This window comes from Mauremys reevesii, linkage group 2, assembly GCF_016161935.1.
Source record: "Mauremys reevesii isolate NIE-2019 linkage group 2, ASM1616193v1, whole genome shotgun sequence".
In the NCBI taxonomy this organism is placed as follows: Eukaryota; Metazoa; Chordata; order Testudines; family Geoemydidae; genus Mauremys; species Mauremys reevesii.
In genome coordinates this window covers 119,281,372-119,294,596 of record NC_052624.1, presented here as the reverse complement: position 1 = coordinate 119,294,596, position 13,225 = coordinate 119,281,372, and positions in this window count along the sequence as shown.

The window sequence follows — 13,225 nt, the reverse complement described above, 5'->3', positions numbered from 1 at the left end:
GATGGCAGAGGAGTCTGTCACCGTTTCAGCGGGGATCCAAGCCGCAACACGCTGACTCACCCTCTGCCAGCATTACAGCCAAACAGGGGTCTACTACCCCTGGGCCACTTCCACACTCTCCCTCCAAGGGTACCTGCTGATCCAGTGAGGTGAGGTGACCGGCGGGGGGCCTTAGTTAACATAAGTACATAAGAATGGCCCAGCTGGGTCAGACCAAAGGTCCATCCAGCCCAGTATCCTGTCTGCCGACAGTGGCCAATGCCAGGTGGCCCAGAGGGAGTGAACCTAACAGGCAATGATCAGGTGATCTCTCTTCTGCCATCCATCTCCACCCTCTGACAAACAGAGGCTAGGGACACCATTCCTTACCCATCCTGGCTAATAGACATTAATGGACTTAACTGCCATGAATTTATCTAGTTCTCTTTTAAACACTGTTATAGTCCTGGCCTTCACAACCTCCTCAGGCAAGGAGTTCCACAGGTTGACTGTGCGCTGTAAGAAGAAGAACTTCCTTTTATTTGTTTTAAACCTGCTGCCCATTTAAACCTGTTGCCAGCAGAACCTCGACTGGGGTTGGGCCAGTTGGCGGTCCAGGCCAGCCATCTGTCTCCTGTGGGGCCGGGTCGTCCAAGAGCCCGGGTGGTCCGGTCCAGTCATCTTCTTCTCCTGGGGTCAGGTTAGTCCAGTGTCCAGGCAGTCTGGGCCAGTCGTCTGCACTCTGTGTGGGCCTGCTGTCACTTCCCAGCACGAGAGCTCAAGGGAAGCATTTGTCGCCTCCAGTGGCTAGGCCCTGACTGAGCTTCTGTGTCCCACCTTTATACTTCTGGCCCCACCACTTGGCTTCCGGGGGCAGAGATAGGGGTAGAGCTCCACCTACGAGAGGGTAGAGCCACCCTCTTTTTCTGTGTCTGGGGAGGGCCAGTCCACCTCACTACAGACTGATAATTATGTGTAAAAATCCTTCTGAGGCTAGTTCAGAGTTACTGTATACTTAGGGGGCCTATTTTACACAATTAAAGTTTCTTGGTGGTATGTTGTAGGTGAGTAAACAAAGAGATTTTATAGATAAAAGGGCCTAATAATTCACCAGGGTAGAAAAGTATTTATTGTGCTGCTACTGCTGCATATGACATTCCATGCTCAACAATGACAGACTAAAACTTTGGTTCTGCATCTAACATGAATTTATAAATACTCAACCTGTTAGTACCACATCTGTGTAGCAAATGCAGAAATCACAAAAAGTCCTGCTAAATCCAAGCCTGATATTCAGTAACTCTGTGGGCAGTAGCTTTTACAGGGAATTTCATGGAAATTTATGTTCACTAGACAGAGTGAAATACATGGGATTCAGAGGAAGGTGTAGCCAATGATTTCAGTTTATTTATCCATTTATTGTGTAACATTATGATTAATCAATATGTTATATTACATATATTCATTGTATGTTAATTAGAGTTAATTTGTAGGGTTATAAAACTATAAGACTGATCAGTATTTAGAGGAACCAAATATTAGACTTGAGTAAGACAAGCTGAAATACAAGAACCCATAGGTTGAGACTTAGCTATTTTAGGCCTTGGAGACAAGAAATGATGACTTAACCCAATGACCAAGAAATAACTCAACACCCTAAGATTATGGGAAAAGAGGTACCAAGTGGTAATATAATTGCGCAAAGTTACCAACAAGATTAATATTAAATCATAAAAATACTGTAAAGGTGCATCTGTCTCAGACTTATGTCTTAACCACGAGACACAGGTTGTGCATCAATGCTAATGAGAACAAAGGGCACTTACACAGCCTATAGAAAATTGAGGTCCCTTAAGTTTCCAGGGGACAACAGACCAATAAGAGAAAAGAGGGTTGACACTTTTATGGGCATGCACAGAATGCAAATATAGGCAGAATCACATTATAAAAAGGGGAAACCCAGAACAGGAAAATTGGGCTCCCAATGGGACACTCCAGCAGGAACCATTCCTCTACTGATGATCAAGCCTTGAGAGACCTATCAGACCCTAACACTATTGTTAAGGATGTGAGTATAACTATATTTGTAACTTGTGCATAGGTCTGTATAGAATTTCTATATGCTTGGGTAATCAATCATAACTTTAATAACACTTGTAAAATAGACTAGACTTTGTACTGGTGAATGTATGTGTGGTCACTACCCTTGGTCTTTATGTGTTCCTAGAGACACTAACTCTGAAGCAAGTAGCAGCGGTGACCACTCTTTTAAGCTTGAAACTGTAGCTGCCAGAGCCGAACCCATGGTGGTGTAATACCACATAACAAAATTCACTTTAAATAAAATAAAAGGCTACAAAGGTCGGTAAGATTATTCTTTAGGGTAGTCTCAAACTAACAGATTCATTTGATATAGAAAGAGGGTGTGGGATCTCCGTAATATCACCTTCTCCCTGCTACATGTGACGTGGAGCCCAAATGCTTGCACTGACAACTGTGTATAACAAGCCCAGCACGTTTAGCGAAGATTTTAAGGGACAATTCTCCAAGTGACTTGGTGGCTTTAAGGCAGACCCATTACCTTTGGGAAAAATATCAGTGACAAACTTTCACCCATAGTAATAGGTTTCTACTGCCCTTTGTTTTCAAGGCTGTCTTCACAAGGAAAGGGTAGAAGTAATTACTTGTTTATTAAATGAAAGCTTAGATTCTGATGGGGAGAGGCTTCCCCGTAGATTTATCATGAAGTGCAGGGGCAACCAGGAATGATGCTGCAGGGAGAAGATGATCCCCAGTCCTTATGCCTATCTCCAAAACCCCAGGGATCCCAGTCCCTGCTGTATATCCATGGCTTGGCTTCCATGGATCCCAGGAAGGTGGGAAATGATTGTACAGAAACTGGGGGTCCAGACATCCATCCAGTTTCAGTCACCTGCTCTCACATGGGTGAAAGGAACAGTGTAGGCTTCACTTATTTTCCTGTATGTATAAATGCAATATTTTTGTTGAGCAATTTAACTAATCCTATGAAATACGTATTGACTTGGAGTAGTCCTTATTGAACAGAGGTCAACAACAAGGATTTGTTTTTACAATTATCAGTAATTGAAATGCTACTAACTAGCTTCCAATAAATATTAAGTCCCTTAAAGGGATCTCTAGTAATAAGTAAGTACTTTACTTTGTGTTAGTCATGTAAATGTTCTGTGCCATTTCTATCAAAAATATGCAATTCTTGGTAACTCTGAGGGCAAGTAAATATTATAGTTATTTTCAGTAATTAATAATTAATCAGTATATGTTTCTTGGATTGAAAAGGGGAAGACAGATTGGTGGAATTATGACCTCCCTTCCATTGGAACTGGCACCTCAGAGATCTATCAGCACTCCTCTATTCTCCTCTTTCCTTTACTTAAACTAATTGCATACTCCAATTCTAATGGTTAAAATGCCTTAAAATTCTGCAATTTTTATGAGAACCAAATAAGCTCAGTACTAAGGCAGTTTGCCTAAGTGACTTAGATGGCTATATCCTACTTTCAAAAGCATCTTAGATACTTAGGAACCTAAATCCCACAGACTTTCAATGAAATTTAAGGCCCCTAAGTGCCTAAGTCACTTTTGAAAATGGGGCATAATAATCTAAATCACCTAGGTCCAGATTTTCAAAAGTATTTAGATGGGCACCTAGTGGCTTTACTGAAGTTGGTTAATGCCTCACTCCCATTGAAATCAGTGGGAATTAGGCACCTAGCTCACTTAGGTGTTTTTGTAAATCCCACCAGTATCTTTAGACAGCTAAATACCTTTGAAAATCTGGCTCTGGTGACTGGGAGGTGAGTCACAAGACCTTCTGTAGTTTAACTTCATATACAAATGAATCCCACATTACCCAGTAACCTTGGAGTTGCATTATAACATTTCAGCTGATGGCTTAAGAAAAAGAGTGTGAAGTTTAAGCACTTATACTTGATCTGGCACATACTGTCTCTGGGCCTGATCCAGCTCCTTCTGAAGTCAGTGAAAAGGCTCACGCTGACTTCAGTGGAGCTGAAGGAGCCCCTGACCACTGACACATCACCCAAATCTTCCTCAACCAGAAGAGGAACTGCCAATACAGCACAAAAAGGGCCCTATATTGTGTCCATGGAAATTGCGCAACCAACCTTGAATTTACAAGTACAAGTGGCAAAACGAGTATACAAGCAAGAGAGAGGTGTGTCTAAAAAAAAGAGATAGGAGGATCATCACATACATGTAAGGAAGCAGTGGGATGGATGGACTGGCTGAGAGTGTATGTGTGTTTGTGGGTGGCTAGGGAAAAGTGAGGGGAATACAGAGAGTAGGGCAAAGCAAAGGAAACAGTGTTTATATTTAAATTTAATCCCTGACCAGTGGTGAATATTAGGACCAAAGGGCCTTCTCAAAATCAAAGTATTGTTTATTTTAACAATAGGAACAAAGTGTTTACAGGAAAAGAATTTTAAAACAACAGACTGCACACTTCTGTCTTACCTAAGCCCCCTACCATCCAGTGATGGTGACCTGGGCAGGTCTGGCTTCTTGAGCTGCCCCAAAAGGTGCCTGCATCTTAGTCAGGTTCCCTCAGAGAACTCCTCCAACAAGTATCCCCTCTTTTGAGAGAAAGTCCCTTTTTAAACTGCTTTTGATCCTCTGTTTCCCAGGCCTGGGCTCTACTTGTCAAAACTAATTTTGTAAATAGGCTGGAGTCAGAAGGCAAAATCTCCAGAGCTAATAGTTTGGGAATTATCTCTTAACAACTTTTCACTGTTTGCTGAAGGATGCCTTACCTTGAGCCATTGTTTCCCTTCCTTCTTGTTCTTCCTGACAACCCCCTATTAAGCTAAACAAACACATGTATACAGTAAACATCTCAATAGAGTATTCATAAGTCATTACAAAGCAGCTTAACTTTAGTCACTTCTCCACTCTGATTTAGGATTTTAGATCAAACAAACTCCAGTGCCATAAGAAAATTGGGAGTGTCCCATTCTGCAGCAGCCGTTCTCACTTTTTCATGATCTTGGTATGTAAATAAATGCCTAGAATGTGGGACCCCATCTGTCAACAGCATGGGTTGATGTTAGCAGCAGAGGATGATGAGATAGCAGTTATCGAGACTCAAAGGGAGTAGCATCAGAATGGATTATGAGAAGACAATTTTGTTGCACAGACTATGAAACTAGTATATCTCATGTGTACTTTGTGCTCATGAGAGTGGGAGAAATATCTCTTTAATGATCAATACTGTACAACTGCTTCACTGCTACTATGAGGTACATGCTGAATTTCATTCATCTCATTGGAAACATTGTTTAAAATGACAGTATGGAAACTCATCAAATGGGAAGGTGATGGAGGGGGGGTTAGAATGTTCTGATAAAGCTGAAGCTGTGAATAGCTAAACTTGGGATATGTCTTCTCATATTTTAAATTAAAACTTAAATTATAGGATGATCAGGCAAATGTCACCTAGATGACACTATAGAAAGGGGTATTTCAGAAGGTTTTTAAATTATATGTTTTTTTTTCTTAATGCAAGACACAAATTATTCTGATGAACAGAAAAGCTCGGGGGAAAAGACAATATGTATATGAAAAACGGAAAAAAAAGACACCTTAAAGTGTTGCTATATATAGTCAACCATCTGTGTATTGTTGAGCAACTAGACGAGACTGCTCAATAGTCTAAGCCAACAATTACACATTTTGCCCATTACGGCGGCCCTTGATAGGACAGCTCTGGAGGGGTGGGGTTATTGTGGCATAATCACACCCTTGGGTATTGGATATACAACTGCATCTCAAATCTTGTAACACCCCAGAGGTGTGATTATCTGCTGTCGTGCTTAAATTCTTAATTAAAACAAGAGCCAAGGTGCAGATAAGGTCTGTGATGGATTATGGTCATTCTTTGGTTGTACGAGGGGCTATATGTGTCTTTGGAGTTAAAATTCAGGTGCTTGAGTGAACTCAGCAATACTGAGATGTACTCAAATCTAGCTTGTCTTAGTTTTACCTATGACCTGACACAACAATGTAGGATCACGTACAGCATACAAAAAGCAGCAAACCCCAGAAATCAAATCAAATTCCCTAAACTCTGAACGTGTAGGACCAAAACCATTCAGACACTTTGGCTCTTTAATAACACTTCAGAATTTTTAATTAGTTAAAATTGTAAACTTCTACAGGTTTGTAATGATGCCAAATTAAACAAACTGATTCTTGCAGTGGTTATACTGAAAAATAGAACAACTGAATGGCAGACACAAAACACCGGGAAAATATATACTAATGAATATTAACTATTGTACTTTGCGAATATTAAGATGGATATGTGACAGTGGTACAATTAACAAAGCACTCTGGTGAGTTTTTAACTTAATTTTATTTTATTTTTAACAAATATTAACCTGACTTAAGCTCTCTTGTAAAGGTTACATTTGCATTTACAAAGAACTTCCAAGGAATTTAACCACAATGAATTTTAACAAGGCAGCTTCCAGCCCTCACTATTACCTATTTTTAAATTTTATGAGGCTCTTCTAGCAGTTTTGTAGCTGTTAAGATGAAAGTCTGGATGCATGCATTCTTTACAAGAAAAGAGGAGGAGGTGGAGGAAGAAGAAGAAAAAGAAGAAAGAAAAATAATCAATTTGGTATCAAATTTATTCCAAAGCTGAAAAGTGCATTTTTTTCTGATTGTGAAAGAAGACATGCAGGGAGGTCAAAGGTCAAGCAAAGAGGAGACAGTATTGTGTAGGAACTGTCACGCATCACCACCTATTTTGACATGCACAGGGCCGTTTGTTGTCTGTCGAACATGCAAATTAAGTGCCTGCTGTCATAGCTAGCCGATATCTGAAAGTGGAAAATGAGACCACCTGTAACCAGTGAATGGAATGATGGACAAGCATTCATAGCTCGTCATTTCCAACGCCATTCACACCACCTCCGAATTGCATATGACATGTAAAAATCTTTTCTTAATATTCACAACCGGGAAGTTTGGGGAATTATGGAGGCTTCAACTGCTGCATCTAATGGGTTCTCCAAGCAGACAGCTGTGACTGTGAGCTGGCTTGATAATTAGGTGTCCAGGAAGATTTTATGCTATGAATCCGTTAAAAGGGAGAAAAGAAAAAGAAAATAATGGCAAGCAAAACTCACTGGAATAGAAACCATATTAACCCTTGAATATCTTCCCCACCACTGGGCTTTTACACTTTCTGTGAACTCAGATTTGTAAAATCAAATCTACAATAATTTGTCTTCTCCTTCTGAGCAGCACTAATTTGCAATCCTGCTACTTGCTACTTCAGGAAGTTATGTTCTAAAGCACTTTAATGATTTTAGTTTCCTTGGGAAGACTTGAAAGCTCTAAATATAATATGCCAATTTCTAACATAGTTGAAAGCATAGACATATATATATATTTATATATATATAAAATCTCTAGTAAAGACATTGAATTAGTTTTAAAAAAATAGAGATTCATCGCTGTACTAAATTCATGTTCCATAGCAGGTGTTTGTACATATGAAAACTGAATAATTTAGCTAGACCTTCTACAGTCCTTTGTTAGTATCTCTGTTATGCATGAGGTCCTATATGTACTGTATATGTTTGTGCATGGGGCCCCATATACACTGCAGAAAGTATTTTTGTTAAGGTTCAGAAAAACTATTATCTGTGGAGTATTACTTCTGCTTGTTAATTCCAAGCTCCTATTAAAAATATTCCAAGCAGAACTCAGTTCTAAAATATTTAAAACTAGAAGAGTTCAGACACACCCACCAGCACAACAAGCTCACAAATCCTGTTATTTTAGGCAGCCCTTAATTAATTAATGTCAGTGGACTGGGCTTCCCATCCCTAAATGAAATATTAAACACTTCAGTGTGCTACTTATGTTCTGTTCTCTGAAAGACTCTTTCTGGTTAGACTGACACTCAAATAAACAACACACACACACACACACATATACAGTAGACAGTTCAGGTTGGTTATTCAGCCTGCTGAAGATGAATCACAACTCAGCAATAGCAGATTATTTATGAATGTTTTCAAGCAAACTTAGAGAAGTCCGTGGAGTTCTACTAAACAAGGACTGTTCCTGGTCCCTGTGGTGTGAAGCTGGCGTCACAGAAATGATCAAATACATCTAGAAAAAAGTATACGAGTACTTCTAAACCAATTTATTTGAGTCACACAGTTTGAAAACTTTCCTTGTAAACAGGCTTTATACTTGAAAAAAAGATTATAACTTTCTCCTTATAGTGTACATGCAACAAAACACAACTCACCTGGTGTCCTGGGACTCCCAGCTCTGGGCCTCCTATTACTCTCCTTCTCCCTCCCATCTCCTTCCCCCTTGGGGGATCAGAGAGAGGCCAGAGAGGGAAGAAGGGGAGCTGCCCCCAAACTGACAGTATTGTTCAGATAGGGAAGGGGTGAGGAGGGAGGGAGCAGCTAGGCTGACATATTATTCACAGGAGGGGCAGGGAAGGCGGGAACAGAAAAAGTCCAGCAGTGCAGGGCCAAAAATGACACCGCCAACCCTGCCCCCTCCTTTGAACAATGTGTTGACTCAGCATCTCCCCCCTCCAACAGTGGCTGAATTGTGGCAGCTGGTGTGGTAGAGCCTAGACTCCACCTATCCACACTGTGGCTCAACCATTTTTTATTGAACTTTGGGGGGAAATGCTCCCTAATGTAGAGCAAACTTACCAAATTTCAGCCCAAAAGGGAAAACATTGTGAAAGTTATAGGCAACTGAAACTGTACTGGAAATGCTTGGGCAGTATTAACTATGGGCAGCACTATGGGTCAGATTGCAAACCCCTAACTCACATTACTGATTGCCAACCCTTTAACTCACACAGATAATCCCCTTGACTTCAGTGGAATTATGCATAGGTGTAACTGCTCACCAGTGTGAGTAAGGAGGGGGTAGAATCTGGCCCTACATGCACTGCCTAATATAGGAGGAGATGGTGTTAGAAAGAAATCATTACCAGATGCTAATGTATACGTATTATTACTACCCATTCAAATATATTTGAAATGCTTGTCTTATCTTGGGCCAGATTCTGCCACCTTTACTGATGTTCAGTAATCAGTACTCAGACAAGTGATCCTACTATACAGTTCAATATAGGTCACATGGGCAGAATGCAGCTCTCCCTGAGGAAGTGTTGTGTATAAAACTCTCTGGACCCAATATGTAACCAGTGCTTATCTTGGTGAGTATTAACTCAGGGGAGCAGCCCTAGTAAATGCTCTCCAGCATTAGTATGGGTTGTACAGGCTAGTCCTATCCAGGGCCAGATTAATGCAGGAGCTTTAGGGGCTGCAGCCCAGGGCCCAGGGCTAAGAGGGGCCCCACAAAAATAAATCCATAACTATATGCAATTCAGTGAACATAAGAACATAAGAACGGCCATACTGGGTCAGACCAAAGGTCCATCTAGCCCAGTGTCCTGTCTACCGACAGTGGCCAATGCCAGGTGCCCCAGAGAGAGTGAACCTAACAGTGATCTCTCTCCTGCCGTCCATCTCCACCCTCTGACAAACAGCGGCTAGGGACACCATTCCTTACCCATCCTGGCTAATAGCCATTAATGGATTTAACCTCCATGAATTTATCCAGTTCTCTTTTAAACCCTGTTATAGTCCTAGCCTTCACAACCTGTTGATCGCAATCGACTGGTCGATCCTGAAGCCTCTGCCAGTCGATCGCGATCTCTGGGCCGCTAAAAATCCAGTGGCGCAGCAGGGCTCAGGCAGGCTGCCTGCATGCCGTGGCCCCACGCCGCTCCTGGAAGTGGCCGGCTGCTGGCAAGTCTCTGTGGCCCATGGGGGGGGGGGCTCCGCACACTGCCCCCGCCCCCAGCACTGTCCCTGCAGCTCCCATTGGCCCGAAACCAGCCAATGGGAGCTGTGGGGGTGGCACTGGCAGGCAGCACATGGAGACATGCTGTGGTCCCCGCCCTTCCCCCCGGAAAGCGCAGAGACATGCCAGCAGCCTGCTGCTTTTCGGAAGCGGCATGGGGCTATGGCAGGCAGCCTGCCTGAGCTCTGTTGTGTTGCCAGCCGGGAGCTGCCTGTGGTAAGCACCTCCCAGCCAGAGCCTCCACCTCACACCCCCTCCTGCACCCCAACCCCCTGCCCCAGGTTAGAATCCTCTCCTGCACCAAACTCCCTCCCAGAGCCCAAACCCCTCACCCTCTCCTGCACCTCCAGCCTGGAGCCCCCTCCTGAACCCAAACTCCCTCCCAGATAGAAACTAATATAACAACTGTTCTAAGATAAGAAGTAGGCTATTTTGAATTAACTTAACTATATTCTACATGTTTTAAGACTGAAATGTAACCACACAATGGCTTTATGTTAATTAAAAGGCAAGTTTAGTATAGCATTAATAGCCTCAATGCCATACTTGTGATCATTTTGTTTTAAATTAGGAAAAAAGACTTGTATACAGGGGACCCACAAAATCTAATAGCCCCAGGCCCAGAGGAGAGTTTATCTAGCCCTGCTCCTATCTGCTGATTTAAGAAGTGATGTGCTGGAGTCAATGGGAGATGCTGAGTGCCCATCACGTTTGAAAATCAGACTTATATAAGTATGTAACTACAGATTTAGCAACCCAACTTCCAACTTGCATTTTTGAAAATCTTGGCCTATTGTTTTGTTTTGTTTTATGTTTTTACTTGAAAAACTGGTCTTTTGGGAAGAAATATAGACCAAGGATTCAGGACTTCTTTTTCTTTTGGCAAGACCAGCAGTGTGACTAGAGGGAAGAACAAGAGCAGGTCAGCAAATCAAGTTTTCTGTGTTATGTATTTGCAGGAGTCTACTCACACTGCTAAAAGAATCTGTCAATCCAAAATTGCAAGGACAACAAATCGAACTTATAATGGAACCCTGGTTCCAAACATAAATTTGAAGAGACTATTGATTTTGCTATAAGAGTGAAATGCACCTCAGCACAAGGCCCATGCACTACTTAAATGTAGGTCCCACTTAAACCCTATTTTGAAAGCTAAATGAAACTTAAACTGTGTACTCCCTTTGCACTGAGTGATGTTCACCCTAATTGAGCAAACTCAGGAACAAGAAATCTCAAGGTATTTCCCAGTAAAATTGCCTAGAAGTGTTATCTAACATTATATGTATTTAAAATACATATTTATTTATATTTTATAAGTTGTTAAAATACTGTAAATTCACATTTGTACTATCATAAAATATGCCATCGTCTGATATGTAGAATAATTGCAGAAGTTTGTATTCCTGAATTAAAATTCATACTGCACTTCTGTGTATGATAACATTCCAACTGATAATAAAATTTATTTATTGAAGCCTTTATAAAAAAAATAACCTCCAACAGTGAATCATACAAGTAAGAAGGAAAAAGGCACAAACAGTCTCTTGCATGCTCCATCCCTCATTTTCTGTTTTAGTTTAATTTCTCACATCACATTTAGGTGAGGGTTTTATAATAGACAATTATTTCCAGATGATTTTATCTAGCTATTTTAGAAATGCTCTCATAGTATTATCTAGAGATTAAGGGTAAGTCTGGAAGAAAACACAGTGTGACAATAAGTTGTCTGTCAAAATATGCTATCAAAGGACGTGTACTGGACTAAATAACAAACAACAACAAAGTAAGTATCATGCATAGTGATGAAGTTCTCAAACTGCAGTTTTATGATGGCAGCTTAAAGTTTCTTACATGCTCTTCTGTTGCAACACTGAATGAGCCAGGGACAGCTGCACCAATTCTACACAATTAGTCAAGGTCAGACACTGTAAATTGAGGACATTCACTATTTGTCAAGAGAACAAAAGAAGGCGATCTAGCCATTCTCAGCTGGGAATGACTGTTAGCTAAATCCATTCAATAGGTGGTAAAATTATGCCTGCCCTCTTTTTGTGGAAAGTGGAAAGGGACAATCTTTCTGGACAATTCAAGTGTAAGAACTAACAAGGCAAAGCAATAGCACAAAACACAATCTTGTTTTAAGTACTGAAAGCATATGTTCATTGACACAAATTAATGTTTTGACACTTGAAGAGATGGAGATAATTTCAAAAAGTTTCAGGTACAACCATAAAACTTACCAAAAACTAAAAAGCTAAAAATAAGCATTAAAAGTGTATAAAATTATTTGTTTACTCTGATTTTAATTATTTTAAAATATATTTTTTCATCACTATAGAACAATATAAAATATACATAGATAGCAGACTGGACAAAGTCTCTGCAAAGACATTCTCTCAGTATAAGCAAACAACAATAGATAGAAAATTTAAAAATCAATTTTTGAAATTCCTACTATCCAAACATTTGTCATTATTATAAGAGAAAATACAGGGGAAAATATTTTTAATAACAAGATTGCCATTTTGTTGGTGTGTAAGTTAATGATATTTACTTGGTACTTTATCAGTGTCCATGAAATAAAAACAGAAAAGGAATAGTAACCAAAAAATGAATAAGAAGACTGAGATACATAAAGGAAATGAAGTGATGGGTTTCATGGCATTGTATAAATTATAGAAAGTTATAAAGCTATCAGAAACCATTTCTTAGAAAATAATACATATGTACAATAAGTCATTTTGAGAAATGAGTTTTGCCTGTGTAAATTCATTTACCTATGCGTGCAAGCAATGTTGCTTTTTAAAAAATTGTGTATCTGTTTGTGTGTCCACAATTGTATGCCAACAAATGAATACTGGGTTGAGGCCACTTAAAAAATGTTTTTTTTATATATTTAGATTTGTTTTGGTTGTTGTATTTTGAAAAATGGTTCGCAGAGCATTTGAATATGCAAAAACTATTTTCTAAAAAAACTCTAGGGTGGATATGAATGCTATACTATATACTTTTCAATGTTTGAACATTTATACATGTGGGTAAATTGTATCAAAGGCAGCATATCTTTAAAGCAGTTGAGGCAGGAATTCTGAAAATTAAGCAGAGTTGAGGGCCCTGAACTGTCTAAGCTCTATCTTTAATTGAAAGCATTGAGGGCCAAATTCTCTTTCTCTGGACACAGCCTGAAACCACGTTGCATTTGGGTAGCTCTGCATAGATCCTGCGAAGAAAGGAACTCACCGTTTAGTAACCTTTGCAGCTATAGAATAACAGAGCCCGTCGCAGCGCTGCAGCCTAGCATGCTCCACTAGAGGGGAGGGAGAATGTG